This window comes from Schistocerca gregaria, chromosome X, assembly GCF_023897955.1.
Source record: "Schistocerca gregaria isolate iqSchGreg1 chromosome X, iqSchGreg1.2, whole genome shotgun sequence".
Lineage (NCBI taxonomy): Eukaryota > Metazoa > Arthropoda > Insecta > Orthoptera > Acrididae > Schistocerca > Schistocerca gregaria.
Window position 1 is genome coordinate 721,668,594 of NC_064931.1, and position 12,188 is coordinate 721,680,781.

A 12,188-nucleotide genomic window follows, 5' to 3' on the forward strand; every position below is an offset into this window, starting at 1 on the left:
GTTGTAAATATTTCTGTGGCTATGACAGTTTCGACAGGATAGTCATTTTTAATAACCTATTAAATAATTCTCAATTCCAAGCTGTGACATAATGTGTCGAGCGACACAATGAATGCGAGGACGCATGACGCAGTTTATGGCACTCGTAACTCACGTAAATATATGGGTGGCTATACCACTTTCAAACTGATAATCATAGTCAATATCCCATGGGATTCATTTCTACCTAAGGCTGTGTGAGAGGTTTAACTGGTAGAGTCTACGGCTAGGAGTCTCCCATGCTGATAGTGCATATAATACGTCGGAGTCTAGATCAAGGCTCACATCATCACTTACTGAAAGCCACTGTCTAGTAGGAACCAGTATGACCAATGCAATATTTACGTGAGAATTGACTGTTGCTACCTGTTTGGCGTGCCAAACAGGAAATGGATGATTGAAATGGTTCAAATGGCTCTGAGCACTATGCGACATAACTTCTGAGGTCATCGGTCGCCTAGAACTTAGAAGTAATTAAACCTAACTAAGCTAAGGACACTACACACATCCTTGCCCGAGGCAGGATTCGAACCTGCGACCGTAGCGGTCACGCGGCTCCAGATTGAAGCGCCTAGAACAACACGGCCACACCGGCCGGCACGAACTGGATGATTTTTGGTCAATAAGTATCTGATTATTGCCCACTTTCCTTCTATATAACATTGTCTGCAATCTGTCAACACATTCCACATCTATTCTCCAAACCACGTGAAGCGCATGAAAGAGAATACTTTACAGTGCACTAGTTATCAGGGCATTATCCCGTCACACTCAAGTATGGAGCGCGAGAAGAATGACTTCTTAAATACTAGTGCGCATTCTAGATGTTCAGATATGTGTGAATTCCTAAGGGACCAAACTGCTGAAGTCATCGATCCCTAGCCAAACACACAACTTATACTAAGAACAACACACACACCTATGTCCGACGGAGGACTCAAACATCCTGCGGGAGGGGCAGCGCAGTCCGTGACATTGCTCCTGAGACCGGGCGGTCAGTCCGCGCGGCTGTGCATTCTACAGTTTTGTCCTTGCTATCACTAATGAAGCGATAGGTAGGAGGCTATTGTACGTTCCTAACTTACTTACTGCATACCAGTTCTTGAACCTTGTGATTACATCTCATCAAAATCCTTTTGAGTATACTTCCCCGTCATCATACGAAATACCTGAAATACTAAAATATTAAAATAAACGGACGTTTCGCCTGAGGTGCAGCGGAATTCCTCAACCATTTCCCTGAAGAAGGTCAAGTCAGCTCGGTTAAAACGTCGATTTCCTCTATCATTTCAAGTATTTTATAATATGATGGGCAGTACACTCGAGGGAATTGTAATGAGATTGAGACAGGCCGTGCAAGTATTTATATCTTGCAATTACGGTTTCGCAGTATAGTTGGTGCTTATCGTCAAGCGTGGCACTATCCCGTAGGTCAAAGGTATCACGACTAGTGCTTATTTTTATAGGTCCATACCCCCCGTAGTTCTATTTTTTTATGTGTGCTACACTTATGAGAAATTTTCTCGGACCCGTCACACTAGGATTTTTTTTTTTTTTTTTTTTTTTTTTTTAGCACTTTCGCTGGTAGACTGGTTGAATACCGTACGCAGCTGGAGGGATACGAATCCGTTTTCTGTGTCGATTATCAGAGCAGTACTGAATCTAAATGTTTCAAAGCTCTAGAAAGAAAGAATAATTATTTACTTCCATTGGTTGTGGCCACGATATGCGTAGAGGGCGAGTTGAGTGAGTTTGGCACGGTCGGTGTTTTCGGAATCCGTGCTCATTGCGACGGGAATGTCGCTCTGCTCCAGGTGGTTCATTATGTTAACTACTGGCGTCGGAAGGCACAGCATTATGGCCCAAGTTGCAATGGCAGCTCCCAAAGGCTGTAAGAAGCCGCAGCCAGGTGCCGAAGTTAAAAAAGAATGAAGCGGCGTCGCTGGCGGCTGGCGGCTGGCGGCTGGCGGCGTGGCGGCGCGGTTGCCTGCCTCCAGGCGCAGCCATCGATCTGCCCGCTACGCCCTCTCAATGCGCCTGCTGCCTCCGCGCTCTGCTCCGCTCCATACTGATGCCAGGCCACTCGAGAGCTCACTCTAGACTGCACTGGCAAGTAAAGTAGACAGATTCACAAAGAGTCAAACACTTTCGTCAATACCGTATTTAGTGCAGGAATTTGTAAACGAGTGCTATTCACTGCGACGACATCGATTCTTGACTCATTGTCTCTCGGAAGTCCGATTAAAATTACCCCATATTTGACACTTCATGCGTTGGAGCTAGTTCCCTCCAATGTCCGGCACTCTTTCCTGATTTTCTTGGTTCCCGAATCATGGGTCTTCTTTTTTTATTCCGTATTTTACTACACATGATAGCCACACAAAAAAACACTCACATACAACGGTTCCACGGAAATACACAGCATTAACCAAACGCTACTGGATACTTCTGCACAAGACGCGCTTCAGAATCACTTGTACAGTTATCATAATCACGGAGATCGTCATACATTAGATAAACTTCTCACGAAGTTACACGAAGGCGAATTTTTGAAGGCTGCGATCCATCGTTGCGACTAGATCAACACAGGGAGAAATATTAACATTTCACAAAGTGTAGTAGCGTAGCGCAATGGATTGCGCATAAACCTGATGTGTAGGAGCTCGGAGGTTCGAATTTCGTCAAATGTGATGAAAGTTTTATAATTTATACATCTGATTAAAAGAGTTTGATTATTATTGTTCTTCAGTTAAACGGAGTCCGTTTTGCAACCTGCACCACGCAAGTAACGAGCAGTCCTTAGTGGTTCGCCATCACAGTTTTCTGTATCTTAAATATCCTTGTGACTAATGCCCTTTTGGCATATTTATTATTTTATAAATGACATATAAGTACTGTCAGTCTCTCACGATGATTCCGTACTTATACCCTATTATAGGTTTTTAGTCATAATTCTGTGACCATGCTATAGAATATAGACCATTCTTTGATTTAAATTCTGAGGAAGACACTCATAGCAGTGTTGAGACCAGGTTAATTTGTTAAAAATAGTGACCGAGGGCTGTTTTTCTCTATTCACGGTCTCTAAACGTGCAGCCATGTACAAAAAGTTTTGAGTGTCAGGGTAATTTTACGTAACCAGTGACAGCGAGAAATGAGACTTCGCTTTTAGTGCTGAAATGATTTTTTCTGTCTCGAGTTCGCACAAAGTGATCGCGATTTTAGTTGTGTCGTAGATTGCTGACCGCCATTTTCTCGGACACATTGCACATCACGAGATTGTGGCAAGTTTAAATTCAGGGCTGCAAAACTCGTCGTGTGCAGCAGTTCATTCACTGGTCGCTTAAAAGCAGCTGTCGACAGAGCGTTTCTCATTTTCGACACATCTCGCTGCGGCCACTTAACAACACTGCTCCTCGTTACATATTAACAGCATTTGTGAAGTGACCTGCCGTGTTTGTGTGTCGCCTGTAAGCGAGCGGTAGGCGGCAGCCGATGTGACAACGCTGAGCGAGGGTCAGACTTGAAGTTCAATTAATTTTAATCGGACTTCCTGAGTCAGAGATATTCTAAAAGCTCCGCGTTTTGGCCCAGAAGAGCCAATCCGGACCGACCGACCGGCGTCTCATCCTCTGCCAATTGTGTCATTAGGATGCGGTAAGGAGGGGCGTGGGGTCGCCACACTGCTATCCCGGCCGATGTCGGCTTCCTGGACCTTGGATTGTTGCTTCTCAGTCAAGTACCTCCTCAACTGGCCTCACGACGAGTAGTGCAAGCAGCAACAATCCTAACTGCAAGGAAAAAAATTCATGCCTGTACCGGAAGTCGAAGCTGGGATCTCCACATAAGAGCCAGAGATGCCGATCACTGAATTACCAAGGAGAAATATTATGGTTTACCTTCCTGACAACAGCTTCAGTTGCTATCGAACAGAGAACATGTGCAATAGGGAAGTTAATATGAGCGTTACATGACAGAGTGCTCCAAACCGTGGAACAGTTTGAGAAAAGAAACGGAGGCCGATCTAAATTCTGAGATCCTGTTCAGACAACAAAACAAGCTTAAATAAAACTAAACGAAAGCTCATTATTGGCCAGAAGTAGATTGTTGCAACAGACTGAGGCAATATCAGACTCGGCAATAAAAGGAAAATTTCAAATTTCATCAGGAATTTTTACAGTCACCTGTATGCAAAACAAAACCTAACCACAACATTATCTGACCTTTCTAATGCTCCCAAAGTAGCGAACATACTTACTTCGGAAGTCAAATATGCTATTGATACCTCGAAAAATGATACTGCTTCTGGTTGTGATGAGTTGCCTGTTAACATTCTAAAGCCTGTTTTTAATTTCGTATGGCTTGACGGAAACATTACTTAGACTGACAACTAGTGGCGTTAATGGTAATATAATATACATAAAGTGCAGATAAAATAAATTACATTCATTCCTGATTAGCAAGGTGTTAGATTAAGTTGATAAGACAATATAATCCATGGGAATAGCATAAATTTTAAGAAAAGCACTTGGGGGAGTTCCACACAAAGGAAAAATGGCAGTTTTTGTAAACAGAACAGATATTCTAAGTTTAAGATTGTAACAGGTAAGAAAGTTCTTTAAATATTTACAAGCAGTTGGTTAAAGGTGGATATCTAAAGTTTCCATCCAGGAGGCCGCATCCTAAGAGACTTCATGTATGCTAGACGGTGTTCCAGCATGTTTCCATACAGGACAAAATAAATGGTTCAAATGGCTCTGAGCACAATGGGATTTAACATCTGAGATCAACAGTCCCCTAACTAACCTAAGGACATCACACACATCTATGCACGAGGCAGGATTCGAACCTGCAACAGTATCAGTTGCGCGGTTCCGGACTGAAGCGCCTAGAACCGCTGGGCCACCAAGACCGGCTCTTACAGGACATTCGGTGGCTATGTGGTGTATTGTTTGTAGCTGTGTCCGTAGTCACACTTGCCACGTACAGCGATTCCTCACATTTGCTTTAAATACTGGCATCTTCTGTGCTTGGTGCGTATGCGATTTAGGATGGTCCACAGACTCGTAGGTAGGTGGAATCCAGGAGGGTCTCGTGTAGGGATCGACAATGAGACCTTCAGAGTCAGGATTGGCGGCGAACCACTCACTGATCCTCACACGCTGTTTCAGGCTTGAATCCTTCAGTAGTGAACGTTTTGCCAAGCCTCCAGGAGAGTTTCCTAACCTTAAGTCGTTGCCTTTGAGTGGTACCAAGGTCCTGTGTAGCGGCAGCTCGCGATTTCTGGAGCATTTCTCCCGTCACCATCTCAGCGCAGCTTGATGTCGTTTCTCATGGCCTCATTAAGCTGCCAATCAACCATGTCTTTATGAGCACTGTTCAGCCATACTGGGCAGCAATTTTCAACGACAGAAGATACAAATGAGAGAGCAGTTGTTTTCAGGACCGACGCCTTAGCTCCCCAATTTTTGCCAGAGAGTTTGTACACCATGTTGTTCCTGGTTCTGGTTTCTTTATAAAATAATTTAAAATATTGTGAAGGTTGCTGGTGAGGAAACTCACGAGCTCTTGGCAAAAAGCTTTATTTTGTATGTTGACCGATCATCAATCCTAGCCCCATGTAACGAAACAAAGGTAATACAGCTCCCCATATGAAACTATGGTCCTATGAGCCTAATCTGGGTTTTGTACAAAGTTTTTAAAAGAATATTGTTAAATCGTATCAGTACCATCCTTGACGCAGCTCAGCCCGTTGAGCAGACTGGATTCTGGATTCAGCAGCAGCTTTAGCTCGCTAGACCATATTTTTTGTGCTCCTAGAACAGATAAGGAGAGCAAACGAACACCGGACGCCTCTATGAATAGATTTTTGGTTAAGTTAGCCATCCTGCCGTTGTACAAGCCTTAGCTGAGTAATGGGTCGAGACAGTCTACATTAACACCCTTTAATTTTTATACGGAACTTCTAGAGCTGTTGCTAGGGCATGGGATCCAACTCAAAGGCTTTCAATTCACAGAGAAGTGAAACAATCTGATGCCATACATACCAAGCCGTTCTCTGCTGTCCTGAAAAAGAGAAGGTCAAAATTGAACTGGGAAGAAAAAGGGATTAGAATCAAAGGAAGAGATTTGACAGATTGAGAGTTCCAGAGGACATAGTATTAGTGGCAAATGGTTTTGAAGAACTACAGACTATGATATCTGATATCGCCTTAGAAAGTCAGGCAGTGGAACTAAAGACAAACTTTCCAAGAACGTCTGTCTTGCCCAGATTGTAAATACGATAAGAGATGTAAGATCGGACACCATTTGACGCATCAGGCTAGGCTAGAAAATTTTTGAAAGACATTCATTGGTCCTCAAGTCAAACATTACAGTAAAAACGAAAACAGAAATAACTTTCGAACAGTCTGTGCTGTACGCTTTGACTTACAGCTGTGAGACCTAGACACTTCATGAATATAGAAAACGGAAATCTGTAATTGCATAACGAGACATGGAAAGGTCTATGTTGAGATCTATAAGGAAGATAAGAAACGGGCAGAAGATATGAGATCAGTTACCGACGTCAGGAGAGAATAGGCACTAGGAAATGGTAGTGGGCCAGCCATGTTGTCAGAAAAAGTGATGAGAGATGGAAAAAGGCGTTGCTGGAATGGAGACAGACTAATAGGAAGGCTGTCAGACCGATGGCGCAAAGACCTGCGAGAGACCGCTGGAATCATTTGGCTGTATTTCACCCAAGACCGCCACTTATAGAGAAAGTTCCAGACATACCTGAGCTCAGTACGTGAAGCGAAAACATCATTTAATGACAGAAATGGCTGCTGAATGTCAAAAAGTCTTAGATTTGGAGACGAGCCATGAGATGACGCCCCTATGCAGCGTGTAAAAAAGCTATGTATAGAAAATTTTAGTTTTTACAGGACATAAAAAGAAATACTACTTTACTTGACAAAATTGTCACAGTTGAAACGTTCCCCGCTAGAGATCCATGAAGGTTTTGACACTAGTGATGTTCAGAGGTGGTGCTCAAATTGCCGTGTGATGACCATTGTCTTAGAGACATTGCTGATCGCCTATGTATTTTCTTTTGTGGGGGGAGATGAAGAACTTGGTGTACAAGCTACCAATAGACACTCCAGAATTGAAGGTTGCTCTTTTGACTGAAGCTACAACTATAACTCGTGAACCGCTTTGTTGTTTTGATCGTATTATACAGCCACTGGCACGTAGATGCCAGTTGTCCACAATTCAAAACGGACGACATTTTCAGCAACATCTGAAAAACAATATGCATCTCATGGCAGTTTGAACGGCGACTCTGAACGTAGCTAACGCTTCTTTTTATCTCCTCCAAACAAAATTTTGTATACGTAGGTTTTACGCCCTGTATTCACTTCTGATCTTTCCATGTTTCATGTGTGTTAAACCATGAAATTTTTGCTGTCCGACTTGAAGATTGCTAAGGACGAAATTACAATAGCGAATTTTTAAAATAAATATAAATAATCTTAACAGCTGAATGCGATCATTGTATATTTTAAACAGACCCATTACTTCATCAGAAGGGCATGGCAGCTGTCTTCGTACATACGTTCAGTGTCTTCACGTTTCTAAACCAACAAGTGAAATACTTTATAAAAAATAAGATATCGATGGCCAAAAGGAGAGTAAATATAGAGGCAATACTGTTTTCTATTAATAATCTTCATATAGAAAACAGAACTGATGGTACATAAAGGATGTGCGTCATTTAGAGCCGTAACAATCGTTAATAACGAAATAGTAGGGGAGGTAACAAATCCTTATATCAATGGTGTGATAATAAAATGACGGAAAAATAGCAAAATAAAAAATTAATTAATGTATGAGTAATGAAATTTCGGGAATACTTTTGTCTAAGTAACTCATTTAAGCGTTTAATATTGAAAGACCACAGGTTAATGTAAGGGGGAGATAAGCCATTGAAAATGTGAAATGCTGGTACATTAATAACCGGTGTAACCACATGAAAGTTGAAAGCGCGCATGCAAACGTGCATGCATTGTGTTGTACGGTGCCGGATGCCGCTTTGCGCGATGGCGTTCCATGCCTGTTGCACTTGGTCGGTCAATACAGGGACGGTTAATGCTGGTTGCGGTTGAGGCTGCCCTTGTCGTCCAATGTTGTCCCATCTGTGCTCAATTGGAAACAGATTTGATAATCAAGCAAGCCAAGCCACAATGTTGACATCGTGTAGAGAATTTTGGGATACGTAGTGGCATGTGGGCAAGCGTTATCCAGTGGAGAAAAAAAACCTGGAATGCTGTTCATGAATGCCACCATAACAGGTCGAATCACCAGACTGACATATTAATTTGTAGTCAGGGTGCGTAGGATATGTGGGATAACCACGAGGGTGCTCCAGCTCTCGTACTAAATCGCACTCCAGACCATAACTCCAAGTGTAGATCCAGTGCCTCTACCACGTAGACAGGTTGCTTGCAGGCTCTCAACTGGCCACTTTCTAATCAACACACGACCATCACTGGCACTGGAGCAGAACCAGCTTTCATCAGAAAACACAACAGACCTCCACACTGCTGTCGTTTGGCACCACTGAAATCGCAAATGGCGGTGGTTTGGGGTCAGTGGAATGCACACTAGGGCGTCTGTCTCGAAGCTGCCGTTGAAGTAACCACTTTGCAACAGTTCGTTGTATCACTGAGGTTCCAACTGCTGCTCAAATTTCTGCTGCAGATGCAGTACGATGCGCCACAGCCATACGCCGAACACGATGGTCTTCCCCCTTGGTAGTGCCAAGTGGACCTGCAGAGACCGGCCTTCTTTCTTCCGTACTTTCTCGTGACCACCGCTGCCATCAATCATGAACAGTGGCTATTTTCCTGCCAAGTAAATCTGCAGTATCGCAGAAGGAGAATCATGCTTCTCGTAGCCCTATTGTACCAACTCGTTGAAACTCAGTGAGGTGTTGACACTGGTGTCTTTGTAAGATCAACTCACCACGTCCAGTCTCAAAGCAAACCTGATTTTCATTCTCACCGTGGCGCAACTAGCGCCACTCTAATGCGATTGGCGCGAAATTTGAAAGAACAGCATCTTTCAGATGTAGAAACACGTCTATAAACTTTCGTTTATGTCACACAATTCCTTATTGCTGTTGCGATTTTTCCCATCAGTGTACTCGTATATGAAATGGTACAGTAAGTAGCACTCCGTCTTCAGGCTACAAGTGGCCCATCGGGACCATTCGACCGCCGTGTCATCCTCAGTGGAGGATGCGGATAGGAGGGGCGTGTGGTCAGCACACTGCTCTCACAGTCGTCGTGATGGTTTTCTTTGACCACAGCCGCTACTATTCGGTCGAGTAGCTCCTCAACTGGCATCACGAGGCTGAGTGCGCCCCGAAAAATGGTAACAGAACATGGCAGCCTGGATGGTCACCCATCCAAGTGCCAGCCACGCCTGACAGTTCTTAACTTCGGTGACCTCACAGGAACCGGTGTATCCACAGCGTCAAGGCCGTTGCCTATAGTAAGTAGAAGGCTACATAAATAGAGATGGCTACATGAATTGCAGATACTATGTGATATGATTAAATGACCTTTTAAAGTAACAGTTGATATAAATTGCTTAAACTGTGTAATGTGATGTAAGGGCAGTATCAAGGATATTATGTGGATATCAAAGCTGGGTACTTACGAAACGACAGATAACAATGAATGAAAGTGTGATGATAAGATTTATAAGAATAGTAGCTGACTGCGCTGTGCTAAACACGAAAACACCTGCAATGTCAGGAAAGATGTTTAGTATGAATCAAGAAACAGTGAAGCACAGAAAAAAAGAAGATTTTAAGACAGCAAGAAATCGAAAGTCACTGCTGAAGTACAAGGGAAAAAAGAAAATCAGTCGATCAAAGAAAAGAGGAACAGACCAAAATTCTTGATAGCGGGACAAACAAAAGCCAGTTCAGAGCTGGATGTTGTTGCTGATGGTCATGAAATAAAGACTAATCATTGCCCAGAATAAACCTTTTTTTCTATAATTTTCATACTGAGCGCGTGCGATTCATAGCGTGCAGTACAATCACACTAGTAAAACAATTAACGGTAACAGCATAATAATAATGTTTTTCTATAATATTAATAATGCTCACGTATTTCTGACAACTTGTAAATCTTCAATAGTACAAATATGTATCGATGCTTCCCACTCGGAGTGCATCGACTGCTTTTAAATCATCATTAACAGTAGCCCACCAAGCACAGTTTGCTGTTATCATCATATCTGCGCGCCTTGTTACATAGCCGCACGGGGTAGCCACGCGGTCTATTGCGCCTTGTCACGGTCCATGCGGCTCCCCCTGTTGGAGGTTCGAGTCCTCCCTCGGGCATGAGTGTGTGTGTTGTCCCTAGCGTCAGTTAGTTTCAGTTAGATTCAGCAGTGTGTAGGCTTAGGAACCGACGACCTAAGCACAAGGGTGAGTCAAATGAAAACCTCAAATACTTTTTCAAATATTATTTATTGTGCTCACGTCCGTAGGTTTAACCTTAAAATACCCTACACGTGCCTCCTGAGTATTGCTAATTGAGTAACAGTGATTACAGGCAGCCAGACTATCCATAGGATCTCCTGGCAATGACATATCAACTAAATAGCAGAAACAGTTCTTTTCAGAGCTCATTAACAAGACACATTGGACCTACTATCAGACTCCTTCAACTGAATATCGAAAGCATTAGCAGGGAAAAGTGTGACTACCTGTCAAAATTTTTGCTGGGCGACAATATCGATGTCGTCGCCATTCAAGAAACTCGTGTTTCCAGCGAATAAATATTCCGAAGCCGAGGTCGAATTCCTGGATATTCTGCACTTGGTGTAACTTACCACAAGGTGTATGGAATTGCTACGTATGTCCGTAACAACATAAACGAAGCTTCACTGATTTCTGTAAGTGTGGAGACAGATATACATACAGTTGTCATACAATTGCACGGTATTACTATTACAAATGTTTACAAACCACCCAAAACAACATGGCCCGATTTTGTCCTTCACACAGCAGAACATCCTGCAATTTAGATAGGAGACTTCTATAGTCATTATGAACTTTGGAAGTACTCTCACAATGATGAAAATGGGAGCATGCTTGCAGAATGGATCGAAGAGAATAATCTTCATCTAGTGTTTGATGCCAAAGATCAAGGCACTTTCAGGTCAGCTGCTTGGGACAAGGATTCAAATCCTGACTTATGCTTTGCTAGCTGCAACGAAACTGGCTTTCCCATCAACACCACAAGGAAAGTGATGCCTTTCCTCACAGCCAATATAGACCTGTAATAATAATACAAATTGGGTGCACTGTTCCTGTCATACGATCAACTCCACATGCTCAATGGAATTTCCAGAAAGCCCACTGGATGAAGTTTTCAACGGAAATGGATAAGACCATTCGATGGATACCTCCATCACACAAAACTATCAACGCTTCATTGGTGCAATAACAGCAACAGCTAAAAAGTGTATGCCAAGAGGATACCGAAAAGAATATGTTCCAGGATGGAATGAGGAAAGTGAAACACTGTACCAATACTTCCAGCAAAGTGGTGACCCAGAGATAGCTACGGAACTATTGTCCAGCTTGGACATGTCTCGGAGGCAGAAATGGGCAGAAACAGTCAAAACTATGGACTTTATCCACTCGAGCAGGAAAGCATTGAGTCTTCTGAGAAAACTGGGATGAAGTGCACCAGCATGCAGAAAAAATTCCGAAGTAACACCAGACCAAATTCCTTCCCACGTCATTACTACCTCAAGAGTACCTCCTGACAAGAAACATACAAGATATATCAGACGACAGCTTCGTGACCTGAGAAAGAAGGCATCCCCTTCATCTGAGTATACCCATCCCTTCACAGTTTCAGACATTGACTCTGGACTGAAGGACCTCAAACCTCTTAAGGCACCTGGATTCGATGGTATCCATCCAGAATTCCTGATCCATATGGGAGGAAAAGCTAAGAAATTGCTGGCCGAATTCTTCACTGACATCCTGCTGACTGGTCAACTTCCATCTGAGTTTAAAAAGGGGAAGATACTATCTGATCTGAAACCTGGCAAACCCAGCAACAAGGTAGAAAACT